This window comes from Scardinius erythrophthalmus (assembly GCF_964197995.2).
Source record: "Scardinius erythrophthalmus genome assembly, chromosome: 7".
Classification (NCBI taxonomy): Eukaryota; Metazoa; Chordata; class Actinopteri; order Cypriniformes; family Leuciscidae; genus Scardinius; species Scardinius erythrophthalmus.
The window spans coordinates 9,288,615-9,310,336 of NC_138227.1; the positions used below are offsets into that span (position 1 = coordinate 9,288,615).

The following is a 21,722-nucleotide window of genomic DNA, read 5'->3' on the forward strand; positions in this document are numbered from 1 at the left end:
CAAGATGGTTTTATCGTTATGCTACTGATAGAATTACATGGAAAAATTATATCTCCGCTTCCTTTAGAATCGTATTTTAACGTGCGTAACTGCTTGGACAGAAAGTGTAACGAACGTTAGTAAATGTTTCCATTGCATCGTGGTGGATTAAGGGAATTCTACTTTCAGTGTTAGTAGTAGTATTTTGTAGAAGACACACCAAAATAAATGTTATGCGCCAAAATTCAGGATTTTATTAAAGGAAATGAAAGAAATGACTTAGGAAAAACCAGATGCACTGAATGTCCTACCCTGACATCCGCAATTTCTGGGGACGGACAGATTACACGATAATGCCAAGGCTTAGTGGGATAAAAGTAACTTTATTATTTCTTACATCTATCTTTAACAAAATAGTGAACTAAAAATAACAAAATGACAACAACTGGGTATTATTCAATCTATATTGTTCATTACACCCCTTGTGGACAGAAACTGTGGAATCGCCCTGGTCTTAATACGCCTTTGAAAGCACTTCTACTAAAGTTACATAGTGCACCTTTAACAAATTCACATTAACAAGAGGGAGTCTCGGCTCTGTCTTGTGCGACAGCTTGTAAAGAAGGAAACATTCCCATAGATCAGGACTGTTTCCCTCGGACTACTTTACCTGTTAATCACTTTACTTTACAGGTTAAGCTTGAAATGAGTCTACTAGTAATGAGTAATGATTAGTCCTGCAGGTCGCAGTAATGGATTGATGTACAAAGACTGAAATTTCATTCTTACAGAGATCTAATCGGGTTAGAAAACCACCTGTTCCTGTGCGGACTTAAAAAAAAGGAAGACAGGGAAAAGGAAAAAAAAAAGAAAACATGTTTGTAAAAAAAAAAAGAAAAAAGAATGGTATGCCTTGAATTGTAAAATTGATTGTTAATTGATTGCTGTTTTTTTCCATTGGGCTGGTGTGAATTGTTGATAATTATGTGATGTTGATGTAAAAAAAAAATGATTTTTTTTTTTTTTTTTTTAATAAAAGGGATGTAACAAGTAGTCTAATAATGAGTAATGATTTAGTCCAGCAGATGGCAGTAATAGATTGTAACTTTAGTGCATTTGCTAAGGAATGGTGCTGTGGTAATTTGTGTAGTGGGTGTTTCATGTGAAATGAAGACGCCAACACTCACAATCGCTTTCTCTTTATTTGTGGTCTATTAAATAATACAAAGCTGTCCCCCGGTTTCACAGACAAGGCTTAAGCCAGTCCCAGACTAAAATGCATGTTTGAGCTGTTTTAACCGAAAGCAACTTGCACTGATATGTCTTAAAATATGTCAGTGACATTGTTTTGTCTCGAGATGCTCATCAGTAATGTTTTTTTTTTTTTTTCTAAGACATGTTTAAAAAATCTACTTAAATGTCCTAATTGAACTAACCCCGGCTTAATCTAAACCCTGTCTGTGAAACCAGGCCATTATGTTTGATTATCAGTGATTCCAGGGCCGGATTAAGAATTCAGAGGCCCCCGGGCACAATGTCTTGTAGGCCCCCCCTTAGGCAGGCCAAATGTATAGTTTGTCCAAGGATATTTAAATTTTGCATTAACAGTTTTAGTTTACTGACTTAAAAGGAACTTTGTTGTACTATGCTGGAGTAAAGTTCATAAATGATCGTTCTTTCCCATAGGATTTTGTAAAACTATGATGGGTGGACCTCTGTCCCTCTAGGGGGGTTTGGGGGCATGCTCCCCCGTAAGAAAATTTTGTACATTTTAAGGTTAAATGCATCAATCTGGTGCTCTTTGAGAGCTCAAAATTAAGAGCTTCAATGGGCTTCAACCCATGAACTGTGCAAAAAGAAAAAACATTGACTTGTACCTGGACATTAAAGGGGGCTCAAACTTATTTTTTAGTTATGATATAGAGTTTCAGTCTACATTACATTATCACTGGTGTTTTAGTATGCCAAACAATTAGTGATATATATATATATATATATATATATATATATATATATATATATATATATATATATAAACTGTATATATATACTGCATATAAGAATATGACACATAGGCCTAATGAAGATTAATAAAGTATAAGGCTATTAAATAGCAGTTCCAAAATAGTTTTTGTAAATACAAATAAGTTAGAGTAGACCACAGTCATTTAGAAATATAGTGCAAAAACACAGTGAAAATAAAGTGGCATTTTTGGGTTAAGGAAACAACAGTAACCATGGTAAATACGCAATACTAACATGAGCTGTTAATGAACATGACCACTGATCCTGATGAATAGAATGAAAATTGAATGAATATAAACCAGCATGTAAATAATTACAAACATGAAGTAAGTTGCGGAATTTATTGCCACTTTTTGGTAATTTCATGACTTACAAATTGACATCAACTACGATGTTGTTGCATCATGCTTGTAGTTTCTTTTGCGCTTTATTTAATAAAGTGACATAAAGCGCTCTGCCGCGCTGCGCGTGTAATTGAAGAGGACGCGAGACTGACGGGACAGGAAAGTACGTTTTTTTTTAGGTGAGAGACTTTTTATTTCGTAACAAGTTACAAATAACGTTAGAATAATGATACAGATCTGTATTATGCTATTGTTTTTGATAGTGTTGTACATTTCTTACAGATAATCATGATCACTGCGTTTGTCTTACCGAATTTGGTATCTTCCTGTCAGCAATTACAGTTTGTCTAAGCTTCTTCTTTTTTATTAATGCCACGAAAAACATTTAAAAAAACAAAAAAAAATAATAATAATGAGAAATAAGTTCAAAGCTTGTGTTTTGGAAAAGAAAATTAATATATCACTAGGCCTAACATTCAACTTCCCACTTTATTAACGTCCTAAAGTGTCACAATAAATGGGAAAACGAGTCCAAAAAGACGTAGGTGAATCTGGCAACACGGAGGCTGCACCCGCGCCCTTACTCACAACGCGCTCTCAAGCCCCGTTCACTAGTCAGCGACATGAATTGCAAACACACATATGACGCGGTTTAAACGGCTAATTAATCATTCAGAGAGCTTGAAATTTTATTTTTGAATATAAAAAAATGACCGAGGTCCGGACCTCGGTGACGTCATAGCTGGCTACGGCCATGCCTATATTAAACCTTTCACGCTTAATCCAAATGTATTGTTTTACTCGGTGCTTGCTTATATGTATTGAAATGTCTGAAACCTAAAATAAACATTATGAGGTTGAAAAAACTGCATAGTTGTGTGCTGCATATAAATTTTAACCATATCATATCAAAAGTGAGAAAGAAGAAGATCAAGTTCGGCCAAAGGCAGATTCGAACCCGGGTCCAACGCGTCAAAAATCTTAAATACCAACGCTCTACAGTCTACGCCACTGACTCTAGATACAATGCATTGACATGAGTCTTTTTGCTAGAAAGACAGACACTTAGCGCAAGTTGCGCAACTATACAATAAGCTCCGTAAAAAGAAAAAAAATATACTTTCTTTAGAATTTTTTTCTTTTTTTCTTTTCTTGGGCCCCAAGTGCGCATGGGCCCCTGGGCACGTGCCCATAATGCCCATTGGGTAATCCGGCCCTGAGTGATTCCCATACACCTAAAATATTCAGTATTTGCTTCGTTAAGTATGTAAAACAGAAGTTACAACTTTGGAGCTGGCAATAGATTACAATAATTAATCATTCATTTAATATTTTCTTTGTAGGCTACTTAACATGTTAATAATTAGTTTATTAGCTTTTAGTGAATGATACTCATAGCACAATGTAGAAAATACAATTCACAGTCAGCAAGTTTCACTGCCTGCTGTCAAATCTTGTGACAAGTAAAGCCGGGTTCACACTGCGATTTTGGCCGCGATTTGGCTGCCTGAGACAAATTTTGCAAATCCGAAAATAATTATTAGTTAATCACTATCAACTAATAGTGTAAATTAATGCTTTAATGGATGTTTGTATATTTTCCCTTACCACCCATTTTCTTTAACATGTACCTCTTAAACTAGTGTCTTGTCCAATTGTTGTGCAATATTTCCTCCAGTATTCTCTTTTCGCTGTTTAAATTGTTCTCCTACAACTTGCTTTTAGTCTCTGATATTCCAGTATATTTTTTTTTATTTGAGACTTTTCTTTAATGTTTTGAATGCTTGATTTCTTATTTTAATTGCCCCACAGTCTTCAGACCACCAACGTACTATATTTCCTTTCTTTCTGCCTCTGCTATCTCCAAGCTTTCGTTGTTAATATTATTTTTTGTATAACATAATGATTTAAATGACTCACAGTTTGCTTTATCAAAACACCATTTTTCACCATTTATTTGCTTGTATTGCCTTATTCTAACATCTACTGTGCAGTAAACTGGAAAGTGTTCACTTCCCATAGGGTTCTCTATTGTATTCCATTCACATCTATTCGCCAGTGAGGCAGACACTAGTGGTCAGGGCTGCGTTCTCCGAAACTACCTTAACGCTACGTCGTTCTTAAGTTGTACCTTAAGAAGTACCTTATCGTTAATACGTGGTTTCTGAAACCTTCTTAGTTAAGTATACCTTCTGTAAGTCACACGTTCGTAAGGTTGGTCTGGAGCGCTCTTAGCTATACCTTATCGCTGCTGGCGGTTCATACCGCTAGTGGCCACCACTACGCAAAAAGCTTTTTTACATCGCAGTTTAATTACACATAGACAATTTTATATGAACATTTAATATAAAATCTGATTTAGTATTAAAATTACATTTTTACTTTACTTTAAAATTTTACACATAAAATACTTAAGTTGTTATAGCCTACACCCAGTGTATGGAAGTGTTTTCATTAATAAAGTTTCCATACACTAATGGTTGTTAGCTTTTTTAATTACTATCCTAAGGCACATCAGCTGGCGAACCATTTGACAGAAAAGGCTTAGGAGTCTATATAAAGAAAGATGAGTTTACACAAACTTTATAGCTATGGCAGCGAGACAGCGAGTACTTGTTTTAAATCAAAGACGGCGCCGTCCGCGGAGCCAGTTAGTGTATGTCAACTACATGGCTGGTGGATAATCAGCATACGTTGTGGAGAAATTTAACACACTTATGGCCGTGAGGGTTTGGGATTGCACACTTGCTAAATTATAAACACATACTCATATTTATTTCTGCATGTACATATTTCAATGAGCCCCGATAAATGCAGTTTGTACTATTTCTAAAATGCTTCTTTATAAAGAACATTGTTTTCTCAATACTTTACCTATACCGCTGTGAAGGAAAGAGCGCACAATCGATCATCGAGGCATCGATATCAACCTATTCAGCGCCTCCACCATGGACAGCACCTGCTAAGGTCGAACTTAAGAAGGTTTACCTTAAGCAACATCCTAAGGTATAGTTCGGAGAACACACGTAGGAAAGGTATACCTGTAGTTAAGGTGTACCTTTTGAGTCTTCGTAGCGAGCTAAGAGACAACGTTATCGGAGAACGCAGCCCAGATCTTGACATCTTTCCTGTGTTTATAATTATTCTTGTGCCATTTTGATAATCTTCACCATGAATGCCAGGATTTTTTCCTTTTCAACTAACATTATCTTGTCTGACACTACACATTTATGTGATCATTTTGTTAGTTCTTTGTTGTTTTCTTTTGCATACAGTTTTCTCTGTAGTTCTTATGTTATTTTGCTCTTTATCTTTCATTTTTTTGCACTCTTTTACAGCGTCTGCATATGTGGTTTTATCTATCTTGTATCTCTGAATGTGTTGTGCTTGTTTTTGAACTTCACATCCTCTGTATGCTGCACTGTGATCTCCACCGCAATTACAGCATTTCCTAGTCGTTGCTCTACATTTTAAATGTGCTCGTCCCCACATTTCACACATCTATGTTTTCCTCTGCAAACTGATGCTATGTCCTATTCTTTGACATTTGAAGCATCTCAGAGGAGGAGGTATATATTCTCTTACTTGATAGCTCATCATGCCCAGTACAACCCGATTAGGAATTGCATCACGGAAATGTATCATTACACTGAGACTGTCCTGTTTTTTTATTGTCTCTATTTGATATTAGCAGTTTGACTTCTTGTATTCCTCCTTTCAAGTTTGCTTTAATTTCTTCATTTGTGACCGATGTTGGATCCCCTGAGATTACTCCTGTTTCCATTTCTTTTCCCTATCTCTTTCGTCGTTATTTTTCCTCCATTTAATGTTTTATATTTCATGATTTGATCCAGCTGGTTTTGACTGTTATAGCTATTACTATTACTCTACCTCCTCGCAAACATGTAGCATTTTTTTTACGGCACCAAAACTCTTCTCGGTTGCCTCCGACAGTTTTAGTGGATGCAGGTGTCTCCCTTTGTTTTCAAATTCTAATATCACTATAAATTCTGTTTCATCTTTTCTTTGCTCTCTTGACTCTTCTACTTCAGCCTGATGTCTTTTCATTTTCCTTATCTCACTGTTTTTTTTTGGTGACAAACTGTCTGAACCTTAACTCTTTGTATTATATCTTACTTCCTCAACCTTCCTTGTCTTCGTCTGCCCAATCTATGCTCTCCAAACTATCATCCATGCTTTAAGTGAAAGGTAAAAGTGAAAGTGACACGTGATGTAACCCATACTTGGAATTTGACCTCTGCATTTAACCCATCCAAGTTAGTGCACACACATGAGGAGCAGAGTAGTGAGTAGTGAACACGTGAACACACACACACACACACACACACACACAGCAAACGTGGATACACACACCCAGAGCAGTGGGCAGCCTGTGTGGCGCCTGGGGAGCAAATGGGGGTTAGGTGCCTTGCTCAAGGGCACTTCAGTCATTTCCTGCTGGTACTGGAATCGAACCAGCAACCTTTGGATCACTCTGTAACCATTAGGCCATGACTGCCCCTTTATGTATCTATGCCAATTTGGTCTCCGTTTTGATTAGAATCTTTCTCAGTTGTTAAAAGTAAAAAAAAAAAAAAAGTTCCAGTCTTTCAAAAAATGCGTCCGTTTATCTCTTCCATCCGCCAACATGGATGAGTCCCCGTCCACACCCGGGTAAACATGAATATGCACAATCCAGCACACATTCTTCCTCCTCTCCCCTAACTCTTCTTCTCCCTTGTCCTGATCCAACTAATATGTCACCTTTAAAGCATCTTTGGTGTTAACATAATTTTACCGGAAATCAAGGGTAATGCGGGTATGATGTCATTGATATGCGACACACAGATGCAGTCCATGTCCTGGTTGAAACTGCTTATTTCTCTGGATTTAAACATTCTTTAAAAGATTTGGGATAATACAAGTACACAATTCAACAAAATATATAACATTGTTGTATTAGTTTTTGGATTTTTGGATTTTGACCCAAAAAAAAAAAGTCATTGTGTGCCTTCAAGAACACCGTGCCTCAAGTGCCTTCAGATTGCACATCCTGATCATCTGGTTTTAATAAAGCTGAAGACAAGTATGGGCTGCTCAATCCGCCGAAACGGTGCCTGACAACAACACCCCCTAGATCCCTTCATAAGCAACAAACTTGGTCAGTACCTGTGCGCCGCCATTACACCCACTCATTCATTCATGCACGCACTCGCAAAACATTCACGCACGCACTTTTGATATGTTTATAAGTATTACTGTGATTGTTTATTGATTATTGTACCTTTAAGTTTGTTGATGTTAGTAACTTTGAACTAATTAACAGAATGTTTATTCTATGGGTTTTTTTTTATGAATGGTCCTGGACGCGAATCTGCCTATTGGAAACGTGACACAGGTGACGCGGCGATTGCTACAGGGATTTTTTTTCTTTCTTTTTCTTTTCACCCTTGAATTGCATTGTTGAACAGTTTTTTTTTTTTTTTTTTTTTTTTTTTTGTTTTGTTTTGTTTGTTCTTGAAGGTTGTTTTGTGTGTTGTTTTGGGGACATTGGAAAATAAATTTCTTCTTTTTGCTAACAGTTGTTGCTGACAAATATTTTTTTTTTTGTAAATATTGTAACCGGTGGTTTTTGCTATCCGGGGAAAAATACCATCTTTGTCAGGAAATTCCTGGCTGGCGCCCGAACAGAAAGAATATATTATTTCTTTGAAAGACTTTTTGTGCCAGGGTGGTCACCACCGTTACACAGCTCTATCCCACTCAAAGTGTTATTTCAATACATTTATCAGGCCTAAAATGTGTTTTAATGTCACTAGTAAGTCCTGCCCTTGCTATATTGTTCTTTTACTAGTCAATTTAGTGGAACATTAATAAAAATGATCATTCTCTGTAAATAAATGGTGTGAACATGATAATTTATCAAGATCTTTCTAAATATGTGCTCCTTTGTGCTAAAAGCCTCAATGAAGCTGTTTAAAGTATGTGATCACAATGGAGCAGATGTGACGTGTCTTTGTGAAATAATGAAAAATATCAGTTTATGCTATTTGATAATGGCCTCAAATCTCGTAGTCAGAGGCTAAATGATGTGGTTAAATTCCCAAGTTGTGTTAATTTTTAAACTACACAAATATGTATAAAATATATATATAGTTTTTCTACACATTTTTAGTTAATATTGACACAAAATGTGTAAAATTGAGTGATACTTTTTTGTTAATTTTCCTGCACATTTCCTCTAAGAGTGTGGGGAGGGCCTCTGGTTACAAAGCTGACCAATCACAGCAGTTTGTGGTCTGTGTAGATGTTACTGGTTCTGACTAAGATCAGGCAAACAGCACAGAACTGTGCAAGATGAGAGGATTACTGTTACTGCTGAACGCTCTAGTCCTGCTGGAGTCAACAGAGGGAAACAAAGAATATCATCAACTAAGCCAACAGGAGAAAGATATTATTGACAAGGCAATAAAATTAGCAAATGAGAAATATGGAAGCAAACACATCGATTTTGCCTTAATTTTAAAAGCTGTAAGTTATTTAATTCAAATGTTATTAAACATTATAATTTTACTGTAATTTGTCTGTTTGTTTGTTTTCTGTGCATCTGCCTTTAAGTTCTTGATAAAAAAAAATATTTAAACATCTACTACTGTACATGTATGGTTGTCATCTTTATGGTTTACCTGTATCTTCCCCCAACAGAATAAGGACAAGCGTATGCTTCATGTTTTATTAAGATCTACCTCATGTGACAAGACGACACCGAGTGTTCATCGGAAAGACTGTAAAATCCAAGATAAGGCAGTAAGTAGCTACTCACTCTTACAGAAGGATCTTGATTGTCTAAATGCCTACAGGAGTCATTGTAGAATACACTTATTTTTAAAAGCTCACAGTTTCACACAGAGTATTTTTCTCAAGCGTCCTCAAGTTTCTTGTGTTGACTGTCGCGGATCCATGTCCTGTTCGATGCTCAGAGAAACAGAGAAGGTACTTCACAGTCACATATTGGGGACAAAGACTTTCTTCCCTTACGAAAATGTTTATTCAAGTGTGCTATTGGTATACTCCTTTTAAACTAAAAATTAGAAAGTATACTTTCAGTCTACTTTTATGTACTTCTCTGAAATATACAGTACATCTCACTTAAAATTGCACTTAAGTATACTTGGCTTATACTGACTAAAAGGTTTAAGTATATTTGGCCTATACTTGTACTCAATCTTTTGATCGAGATATACTTAAAACTATAACTAAGTATTATAAGTATACTTGGCTTGTAGTTGTCTTTAATCTTTTGATTCAGTAGCCTATTGGATACTTTTTTTGCACATAGTTTTACATACTGTCTTATAAACTTACATTGTATGAAAATAGTGATTTAGAAAGAAAACCGATATGATTTTTTGTGTAGGCTAGTCCACTGATTGTGTACATAGGAATGTATTTCAAATCTAATTTATTCTTTCCCGCCATTGACAACATTTTCTGGTTATCCATGTTTTCACTGTTATACAGTAGGGGGCGCTATTACGCATCCATTTTCTGAAAGAGTACAGAATCTCCTGATCAAAACACTGGTGAAGAAGTAGAAACAAGTGATAAAAGATTTGCTTATGCAAATGTAAAACAACACGATCACCAAAAATCAAAACATCATATACATCAAAACTGCCTAACGTTACCAAATGAAATTACGAATCCATGAAGAGGAAACAACTGTGAAGCTTTGGGTGCGTTGATGGACTCGATCTACTCTATCAGTGTTTTGATCATTGTTCTGAAACCGATCTGGACGTACTCTGTGGCTACGTTCACACTGTCAGTCCAAATCCGATTATTTGTGTATCCGATTGGAATCTGATCTGTTCTCATCCCAAGGCGTCAAATACTGACGCTTTTGACATTTCGTCTACATCGAACGCACATGGCACCCTTTAGCGTCAATATGAGACGCAGATAGATATGGGCCAGAAGGCGCCTCCTAGCGATCTAACCCTAACCCTACCCCAGACCTAAACCTACCCATAACCGAACAAAGCTCTGTGCGTGTCATATTGACGCTAAAGGGTACCATGTGCGTTCGATGTAGACGAAATGTCAAAAGCGCCAGTAGTATGCCAAAAACAACAACAACAACCGCAACATGGAGGTGTTGTCTTGTTTAAATTTTACAACATGGAAATGTGTAGCCGGAGGCTAGTATGGACAGATTTTTCCCGCGCTGTTGTCTCCACCGGTGTTGTGTAATATTCAGTTCCTGATAAAAACCAGTGGGTGGAGTATACATTAATATTCATGATATTCCCCCTGTTGTGGGCGTGGCCTGGAGACAATATTAGTGCTCGCTCCTCAAATCGCAACTCGTTTAATGGATTATTTTGAAAAGGTATTGAAGTTTCAATGTTAAGCATTAATTGCAACATTTTCAAAACAATCTATAGTTTGTGAAATATAAATCATCTGAGCTGTTTTACTTGATTGATGTATCTGTGCCCTAATAAAATGTAAGCTAGGCTGATGTGAGTATTTGTGTCATTCTTAATTTCCTAATTTATTTTGTAGGCTATAGCCAGTGTTTCCCAGCCTCCACATGTCAGTAAGGCTCAAGTTTCCTTTATCAACACCAAACTACTCGTTTTTCTGTTTTTATAATTAAAGTAACACAAGTAAATGCACATTTACTTGTATCTGTCACAATTTTCTTTAAGGTTTCCCTGGTAAGTATACTTGTAGCCAGACCAATTCAGTATAGCCTACTTCAAGTGTGTTAATGATTAGTTAACTTGAAGTGTGCTATTTTGGATCAACTAATTTAGTATTAAGTATATTAACTTGTAATTAAATTGTAGTATTTAGTGTATTTCTGTGTGCTAAATTGGAACAACTTCAAGTATACTTAGTATACGTGTGTAGGGACTAATTACATGCTTGATTAGTGATATTAAAGTGTCAAGTCAAGTCACCTTCATTTATATAGCGCTTTAACAATATGAATAGTTTCAAAGCAGCTTTACAGTGATAATAGGAAATTACAGTAAGAGAGATTGTTTTGGCTTTACAGCACCTCTAGGATAAAGTTATTGTCCAGCTAAAGTTAGTTTTGATTGAATGATTCACTTCTGTTGCGAAGATCATTAGTTTTTTAACTTGGTGGCCGCTAACACGACACCGTTCTAACAGAAAACCCTCAATGCGCTCTGGCCGCCCATCTGCACAAAACAGTGCCTGGTGGCTCGAGAACACACTTCTGGAAATCGGTTCCAAGGGGCAAAAGATTATCAGTTATCTCTGCGCTAATCTACGCAACCTCTACGCAAACCTCTGCGCAAAAATCGACATCGCACACATGCGCATCACGTGTTCAGTCCATAGGTATGCACGTTTTTATATATATGTGCGCAGACGTGTAGTCCTTTTTTACAAATCAACCCTCAACAAACTACTTGTCTGGCCTTAAAAATGTATAATACAGAATTATTTATCGCGTCCGTGTAGCCACGTGGGGACTCGACAATGTTTTATCTGTACAGAGGTAAAAGGTAAGGGAAGGAGGCCTTCACAGGGGAGAGCCTAGTTGACATTTCAGGACTGCGTTGTCGTCGTGTCCGGGCGCATGGATATGGATACAGCCTGGATCCGGCGGACTGCTGTAATCCTCGGGATAAACAGAGAGACTAATATTAACGTAGACGCCATCCTTCTTATGATGTAAAGAATACATCAGGATTTATGGGAAGTGTTCCCGGTTCCGGCTGACCTAATCTATGCAGCCTAACACTGAATTATAGAAGTCTATAATGTGTTATGTGTATGCTAGGTCAAAGAGATGTGTTTTTAGTCTAGATTTGAACTGACAGAGTGTGTCTGCTTCCCGGACAATGTTAGGAAGACTGTTCCAAAGTTTTGGTGCTAAATAGGAGAAGGATCTTCCGCCAGCAGTCGATTTTGATATTCTAGGTATTATCAACTGGCCGGAATTTTGAGATCGCAATAGACGTGAAGGACTATAATGCGTTAAGAGCTCACTCAAGTACTGCGGAGCTAAACCATTTAGTGCTTTGTAATCAGCAATATTTTAAAATGTATACAATGTTTAATAGGGAGCCAATGCAGTGTTGACAGAACCGGTCTAATATGGTCATACTTCCTGGTTCTGGTAAGAACTCGAGCTGCTGCGTTTTGGACCAGCTGTAATTTATTTATTAAGCGTGCAGGGCATCCACCCATAATAGTATTACAAAAATCTAGCCTTGATGTCACAAAAGCATGAACTAATTGTTCCGCATTTGTCATTGAGAGCATATGACATAATTTAGATATATTTTAAGATGGAAAAATGCGGTTTTACAGATACTAGACACGTGGCTTTCAAATGAAAGATTGGTATCAAAGAGCACACCCAGGTTCCTAACCGACGACGAAGACTTGACAGAGCAGCCATCAAGTGTTAGACAGTATTCTAGGTTATTATGTGAGGACGTTTATTGTCCAATAATTAGAATCTCTGTTTTTTCAGAATTAAGTAGTAGTAAATTACTAGTCATCCAGTTTTTTATATCAGCTATGCATTCCGTTAATTTTGTAAATTGTTTTTTTAATTTTGTAAGTTTCGTCAGGGCGTGAAGAAATATAGAGCTGAGTATCATCAGCATAACAGTGAAAACTAATTCCATGCTTCCTAATGATATATCCTAAGGGTAGCATGTACAGAGTGAATAGCTCTTTCAGACTTGTAATGAAAAAAAGTCCAAAATACACATTTAGGTCTTTATTTTACTACACTTTGTCTATTTGCATCTGTAGATTTCTCCTAAATTCAACAAAAGTTGGCGTTCTAAATCATCCCGCTGCTCCACAATCGCTGTCTGCACCCTGTCATCACATATACCGTTGGAAAGCTCTCTCTCTCCTGTACAATGTTTTCCTTTTTTTATCAGCAACCAATTGTGAAAGTACAATGGGGAATTTAACTCTAAAAGCGAAATCTCATTGGCTGATGTCAATTTTAAAGGCCGTTTTCTCAAAATGATTCTGAGCCAGAAATCTCCACTTCAGCAGCACTTAAATACACCAAACTTTCCAGTTGTATTCCTATCTATATTCTTACGGTTTTTACAGAGGGGTTTGTTCATATATCATTCAGATTCTGATTTATACAACATTTTATACAGAAAAACGCGGCGAAAATTTATTTTTTTATGGCTGTTGACAGTTTTTTTCTGATTAATGGAGTGATTCCAAAATTCCCTCTGTAAAAACCTTTGACTCTAATATGTCAACAAAATTAAACAAGAATTTTTAATCTGGCTTTATCCAATGTTCAGATTTATGTCAGTAATCAACTGGGGAAGTTTCATGCTGATATCTATTAGTTAATTTTTTTCCCCTATTCACCTGGGGTGTCTTCCCTTAAACCATGCTAATGCAATTCCACTAATGCCAACATAATTTTCGAGTCTATTTAAAATAAGTTGTGGTTGATAGTATCAAATGCAGCACAAAGATCGAGTAACACTAATAGAGAGATACAACCACGATCGGATAATAAGAGCAAATCATTTGTGACTCTAATGAGAGCTGTCTCAGTAGTACGATAAGGTCTAAATCCTGACTGGAAATCCTTGCAGATTTAATTTCTTTCTAAAAAGGAAAATAGTTGTGAGGATACTGCTTTTTCTAGTATCTTAGACAGAAATTCGAGATTCGAGATCGGCCTGTAATTGACTAATTCTGTAGGATCAAGTTGCGTTTTTTTAACAAGCGGTTTAATCATAGTCAGCTTAAAAGTTTTTACGTATCCTAATGACAAAGATTAATTAATGATAAGACGATCTATGATCTCTGGAAGCATCTCTTTCAGTAGCTTAGTCGGTATAGGGTCTAACATACATTATGTCGATTTAGATGATTTAACGAGTTTAGTAAATTCTTCCTCTCCTATAGCAATAAATGAATCAAATTTTTTTTCAAGGAGACTACAGTGCACTGCCTGATGCAATACTGTAGTTGACGGTTGCATAGTTATAATTTTCTCCCTGATATTATCAATCTTGTAAGTGAAGAAGTTCATAAAGTCATTACTGCTGTAATTTCTTCTAACAGGGTTGAAAAATAAGAAAATCGAGCAGTTTTAAGGCCTCTCTGTATGCAATCGTGCTCTCTTTCCATGAAATGTGAAATACCTCTAGTTTTGTTTTCTTCCAGTTGCGCTCCATTTTTCTGGCTGCTCTCTTGAGGGCCTGAGTGTGCTCGTTGTACCACGGCATTGGACTATTTCCTTTAATCTTCTTTAAGCACAACGGAGCAAACGTGTCCAAAGTGCTGGAAAAGAGAAAGTAAAAAGTTTCTGTCTTTGAGTTCTTCTAAGCTATCTGGGATGCTGAGATTATGAGACTGATCAGGAAGATTATTATTAAAGTAATCTTTAGTGGCAGAAGTGATAGGTCTAACATATTTGTAACACAGAGTCGCAGGGCCGGAGTGGAGCCACTTTTCAGCCCGGGAGTTTCAGGCCCAAGACCGGCCCACTTTTTCCATGGTGGAATTCCAAATTAGCACTTTTTCTAAATTGGATAAATGAAGCAACAGTTCAGCTCTTACTATTGTGTAGTTTGTATTAATACCATGGGTTAACAAATAATGTAAAAGTTAAATAATAATTCACTTAGACTTTATAAGAAGCAATTACGACTTTATTTCACACAATTCTGACTTTATATTTCGCAATTCTGACTTTATAACGCGACTTTATATCACAATTCTGACTCTATATCTTGCAGTTCTGACTTTATAAGCAACTGCAACTTTATTTCACGCAGTCCTGAATTTATATCTTGCAATTCTGACTTTATAAGAAGCAATTGCGACTTTATTTCACACAATTCTGACTTTATAACACACAATTGCGACTTTAGCACACAATTCTGACTATCTTGCAGTTCTGACTTTATAAGCAATTGCGACTTTATTTCACACAATTCTGAATTTATAACACACAATTGCGACTTTATATCACACAATTCTGACTATATATATCTTGCAGTTCTGACTTTATAAGCAATTGCGACTTTATTTCACACAATTCTGACTTTATATCCCGCAATTCTGACTTTATAACACACAATAGCGACTTTATCACACAATTCTGACTTTATATCTCGAAATTCTGACTTTATAACACGCAATTGCGACTTTATTTCACACAATTCTGACTATATATCTTGCAGTTCTGACTTTATAAGCAATTGCAACTTTATTTCACACAATTCTGAATTTATAACACACAATTGCGACTTTATATCACACAATTCTGACTATATATCTTGCAGTTCTGACTTTATAAGCAATTGCGACTTTATTTCACACAATTCTGAATTTATAACACACAATTGCGACTTTATTTCACACAATTCTGACTATATATCTTGCAGTTCTGACTTTATAAGCAATTGCAACTTTATTTCACACAATTCTGAATTTATAACACACAATTGCGACTTTATATCACACAATTCTGACTATATATCTTGCAGTTCTGACTTTATAAGCAATTGCGACTTTATTTCACACAATTCTGAATTTATAACACACAATTGCGACTTTATTTCACACAATTCTGAATTTATAACACACAATTGTGACTTTATTTCACACAATTCTGACTATCTTGCAATTCTGACTTTATAAGCAATTGCGACTTTATTTCACACAATTCTGAATTTATAACACACAATTGCGACTTTATATCACACAATTCTGACTAGCCTATATATCTTGCAGTTCTGACTTAATCAGCAATTGCGACTTTATTTCACACAGTTCTGGCTTTATATCTTGCAATTCTGACTTTATAAGAAGCAATTGCGACTTTATTTCACACAATTCTGAATTTATATCTCGCAATTCTGACTTTATAACACACAATTGCGACTTTATATCACGCAATTCTGACTTTATATCTCGCAATTCTGACTTTATAACACGCAATTGCGACTTTATTTCACGCAATTTTGACTTTATATCTCGCAATTCTGAGAAATAAAGTCAGAATTGCGAGATGTAAACTCGCAATTGTGAGATAAAAAGTCGCAATTATCTTTTAAAATGTTTTATTCTGTGGCTTAAAACAAGCTTCCATACCTCCTGGCCTCTTCCTCCCATCCATCCTCCCTGACGCGTTACGGTAGGGCCGGCCCAGCTATCGATAGGCGCCGGCGGTGCCGCGGTAGCCTACCTGAGAAAACATTTTGGAAAAGACGGACTATGGATCCAACCAACTCTATAGGAGGGGAGGGGAGAACTCCCTCACATGGTACAACCCATGCAGAGGCTGCGCGCTGCGGTGTCGAATGCGAAACGTGTGTAGCCTATGTAACTAACGTGACATTGAAATGTAAAAAAAAAAATAATAATTCCTCGACCGGCCCAAAAGTGAAGTGGCCCACCGGGAATTCTCCCGATTCTCCCGATTACCCACTCCGGGCCTGCAGAGTCGGCTTTGCAGCCTTGGCTAAATTAAGTATACACAAGACTAGATAATGATCTGAGATGTCATCGCTCTGCTGCAGAATTTCAACGGTATCAACATTGATTCCATGTGATAATATTAGATATGATTACGACAATGAGTAGGTCCTGACACGTGTTGTCTAACTCCAATAGAGTTCAGAATGTCTTTAAAGGGGTGATGAACTGAGAAATCTAATTTTCAATGAGCTTTTGACATATAAGAGGTCATCATACTATAAGAATATCCTGTAAGTTTCAGAACTGAAAACTTCCTTGTTAGTCCAGTAAAAGCTTTTATTGACACCAGGCACAGCGAACGACAAAGTGGGTCTCTATGATGTCAAAGGGTATCAAACACCTCCTCCGCAGAAGAAGATCAACGCCTACGCCTACACTGCCTGTTCAGCCCCGCCGACCAATTTGCGCATTACATGAAACTCATTATAATATGCAAAACTGTTATCCAATCATAACAGTGGGCGTTTACTTCAATGCGGCACACCCATAAAAACCGAGCGTTTCAGGAGCTAAGCTCAAAACCAGGGTAGAAAATAACCTATTACTTATTCATTTGGATGTTTTTGAATGTAAAAACCAAGCGAACGTTATAAGTTGACCTCAGACAACAATATAAAAAAAATTAAAAAGCCAGTACATGACCCCTTTAAATGCCAATCCCAATGCATTTTTTTCGTTATCTACATGTATATTAAAATCACCAACAATTAGGACTTTATCTGCAGCCAGTACTAACTCTGATATAAAGTCAGCAAATTCTTTGATAAAGTCTGTATGGTGCCCTGGTGGCCTGTATACAGTAGCCAGCACAAATCTCAAACGTGATTTATCATTTACACTAGATAGTGTTACATTAAGCGCCAACACTGAACCAATGACAACATGACACATCAGACAAGGGAACACATGGCAGGATCACATGACTTGGACAAGGGATCACATGACATACATGAAAGAGGAAAAAGGAACACAACGTGACAACAGCCAGCCATTGAGTGAGGACAATCTACTAAGTATCTCGAAATTCAAGGGAATTCTCGAAACAGTGGTAGCCCCCGAACGCATGCAGGTCATGGAGCAGGAAGTTCAGTCTCTTCTGGCGAAGGAGGCCATTGATCTCATTCTTCCCGCAGAGAGAAACACGGGATTCTACAGCCGGTATTTTATAGTTCCAAAAAAGGATGGAGGGTTACGTCCCATTATAGATCTTCGACACTTGAACCAATCTCTGAGGAGAATCAAGTTTAAGATGCTAACGATTCCCATTTTCGTGAGCCAAATCAAGTTCTAAATCTAAATCTAAAAGATGCATATTTCCATATCTCCATCCTACTGGAACACAGGAAGTTCCTGAGGTTTGCTTTCGGGGGCAAAACGTACCAATATCGGGTTGTTCCGTTTGGCATTATCCCCACGCACCTTCATGAAATTCATGGACGCAGCCCTGGCGCCACTCAGACTGCAGGGTATAAGAGTTCTCAACTATATAGACGACTGTTCGATACTAGCTCAGTCTCAGGAAATGACTCAGGGCTGTCACCATGGGATGTCGTGCTCGACCACATGAGGTGCTTGGGGCTGAGGCTCAACACGAAAAAGAGCGTGCTCACTCCAGTCCAAAGGATGACATATTTAGGAGTAGTGTGGGACTCGGTCATGATGCGGGCACAATTGTCTCCTGCACGTATCGAGTCGATTCTGGCCATGGCGTCCAGAATAAAGCTAGGCCAACACATCACTGTAAAACAGTTCCAGAGACTGTTAGGGCTCATGACAGTAGCATCCAACGTGATACCTTTTGGCCTGCTGCACATGAGACAGCTACAGTGGTGGCTCAGAACCAAGGGGTTCTCCCCGAGGGGCAACCCTTTTCGCATGATCAAGGTTACACGCAGGTGCCTTCTTTCCTTGGCCATGTGGAAGAAAGCTGGGTTCTTAGCCCAAGGTCCTGTGTTAGGAGCATCATGTCAGCTCAAGATATTGTCGACAGATGCGTCCTGCACAGGGTGGGGGGCAGTGATGGAGGACCGCTCAACCCAGGGTCTGTGGAAGGAACATCATCTATCCTGGCACATAAACTGTCTAGTCATGTTAGCGGTACTGCTAGCCTTAAGGCACTTTCTCCCAGACATCAGAGGCCATCATGTTCTGGTAAGAACAGAAAATACAGAACAGAACAGGTGGTCTCGTATATAAACCATCAAGGGGGTCTGCCCTCTGTGCAAACTGGTGCATCAGATTCTCTTATGGGCCTAAGGGAGGATTGTCTCGCTGAGAGCAATCTTTATTTACCAGGCCATCTAAATGTGGCAGCAGACATCCTGTTGAGGCAGGGGCTGAGGCCGGGGGAATGAAGACTGCACCCTGAGATGGTGCAGTTAATCTGGAGGAAGTTTGGCCAGGCCGTGGACGTGTACCTGTTTGCGTCACAAGAGAACTTGCATTGTCCCCCCTGGTTTTCCCTCACTTATCCAGCCCCTCTGGGTCTGGATGCCATTTCCCCCGATTGCTCTGCTCCCGGGAGTTCCGGCGACCCCGGGGTCTCAAGCAATCATGTCCTGAGTTCTGCCTCATTTCACACCAGGACAGACTTTCGTCAGCATGGCGAAGTGGGCATATCGTTCCCCAAAGTGTTGTCATTTTTACACAGTGTGAGTTCCCTCAGGTTACCCATGTAACCATGATGCTGCGTCCCTCTGCCATGCTTCCCGCACACCTGAGAGCGGCTTGCTTCAGCCGATCAGAAGGCTGACAGCAGCTGTGACGCCGGCTCCTTTATAACTTCCGCATTCTGCCAGCATACGTCATGGGATGACGTTGCACCAATCAGGATTGGACTAAGTTGCACATGTGACTTCAGGAGCGCTGATGCTGAAGGGATTCCCCAAAGTGTTGTCATTTCAACGCAGTGTCTGAGTAGGTTACATGGGTAACCTGAGATGTTGTCTCAAGGCCACGCCCACGACAGGGGAAATATCATGAATATTCATGTTTACTCCACCCACTGGAACAGTTTTTCACAGGAACTGAAAGTCACATAAACCATGCGAAAAAATAAAATAAATAAATGAAACACGCGAAAATCCGATCAGAACAAATTTTCAGAAAGTCGATTTGAATAGGGATTTAAACCACATGGCGGTAGCTTGAAATGTGTTTTAAGTGTTCTCATTGCAGATTAATTAAACGTACCCCCATTCAAGTGTTAATAAAAAAGGATGCATGAAACTATAATCAAATGTTTTAACATGCAAATAGTTAAAGTACAGTTAAATGTACATATCTAAATAGGAACATAGTTTGCTATTTAGCCTATATATTATTTTTGCACAAGTATGATGTTATGTTCACTTAAATAAAACTTACAAGTACGGTATAAAACTACTAAACTAGTAGTTTACTAATAGTATACTTCAAAGTGCACTTTCATAAACTAAAAAAGACACGACTAGTATTAAAATAGTAAACTATTATTATACTTTTAAGTTCACTTGTAGTACAGATGCAGTAAAAATGAGAAATGTAGTTGTGAACTAGTTTACTACAGTTATACTTACAGTACACTTAAACGTACTTTTATATAATAAAAAGTGGGCCAATTTAGTCCCAAGCAGTATTACAAGTATACTACTAGTACATTGATAGTAGTATACTTACTACATAAAGTATACTTAAAATATACCTTAACTTTCCTTAAGTATAGGCTACTTCATAAAATTAACTTGAAATATACTTCTTTTTCGTAAGGGTTCACCCACCATCATGATCCAACCTTCTTTTTTTTTTTGTCAAGCTATTTCTGCACTTAAACGTTTTAACTGTTCTCATTGCAGATTAAACAAACTTTATCCGAATGTTTGAATTCCTTATCAAGGAGACATCTTGGGGAAGGACATCCGTTAGATGGAGAATGTGAGCAACAACTGGGTGTCTGGCATGCTTCTGAAAAATAAAAATTATCAAGGATCTTTGCAACTGGTCATGAGAATTAAAAAACAATGAAATACTAATGAAACATACTAATGAAATGTAACCTGTACAATTGACCTCCCAGGCCAAGTTTCTTTATCTAGAATTTATTTATGAAGATGAATGTGTATTTTTGCTCAGTTATCAATTTTCTCAATATGATTCAATGCCATGATGTAATTTTGAGAGACATGGAAATTACAGTATAGCCTTCATTATGTCCTTAGTTTTGAATAACATATGTCAAATTAATAATTGTTTCAGAATTTCTAAATATTCTTCCTAGAAAACATATAGTAAAATTGGCCCCAGAGTTTCCATGAAAATGTAACAAATCTTGATTTGTAGACAAACTTTTGGCACTGAATTTGAGGGGTTCAATATACCTAATCTCGAAAAGATCTGTAAGCAGATCTCCTGTAGTTTAACACTGTTATTTAGTTGTTTCTAATGGTTGTTTTCATTAGTGTTTTAAATTGATGTAAATCAATACAAATTACATTAAGAGACTTCAAATGCTAACTGTTGGCTGGCTTTAAAGCTAAAAATGGCATCTCAATTTCATGTGGTGAATGACAATGTCTGATACTCTGTACACAATATTGTGGAAGATTTTTTTAATTAGTCAAACTAACATTTCGTTTTCTTGCAGGACTAGCATTTAAATGCTTTTGTAAACTAAATGTCCCCAACACAAGCCAAAGTGTGTCTGAATCATCTCTGAATATCAGAAAAAGGGGAAACAAAACTAGACAGATGTGTAACTATATAACCTCATGAATTTGAGTAAAAAGGTGAAGTAAAGATCAAGAAATCCAGATTTGCTTTTACCTATAAGTAACAGAAGGACTAACTGAATTATAAATATAAAGA

The 21,722-nt window shown here is 37.4% G+C and overlaps 1 long non-coding RNA gene across 1 annotated transcript; it reads left to right on the forward strand.

Moving 5' to 3' along the window:
• Positions 1 to 8,755: 8,755 nt before the first annotated feature.
• On the forward strand, positions 8,756 to 21,618 carry LOC308693467. Its single transcript, XR_014030456.1, has 4 exons — positions 8,756 to 8,879; positions 9,054 to 9,155; positions 9,273 to 9,341; positions 20,714 to 21,618. It is a non-coding gene; the product is annotated as an uncharacterized lncRNA (long non-coding RNA).
• Positions 21,619 to 21,722: the final 104 nt, after the last annotated feature.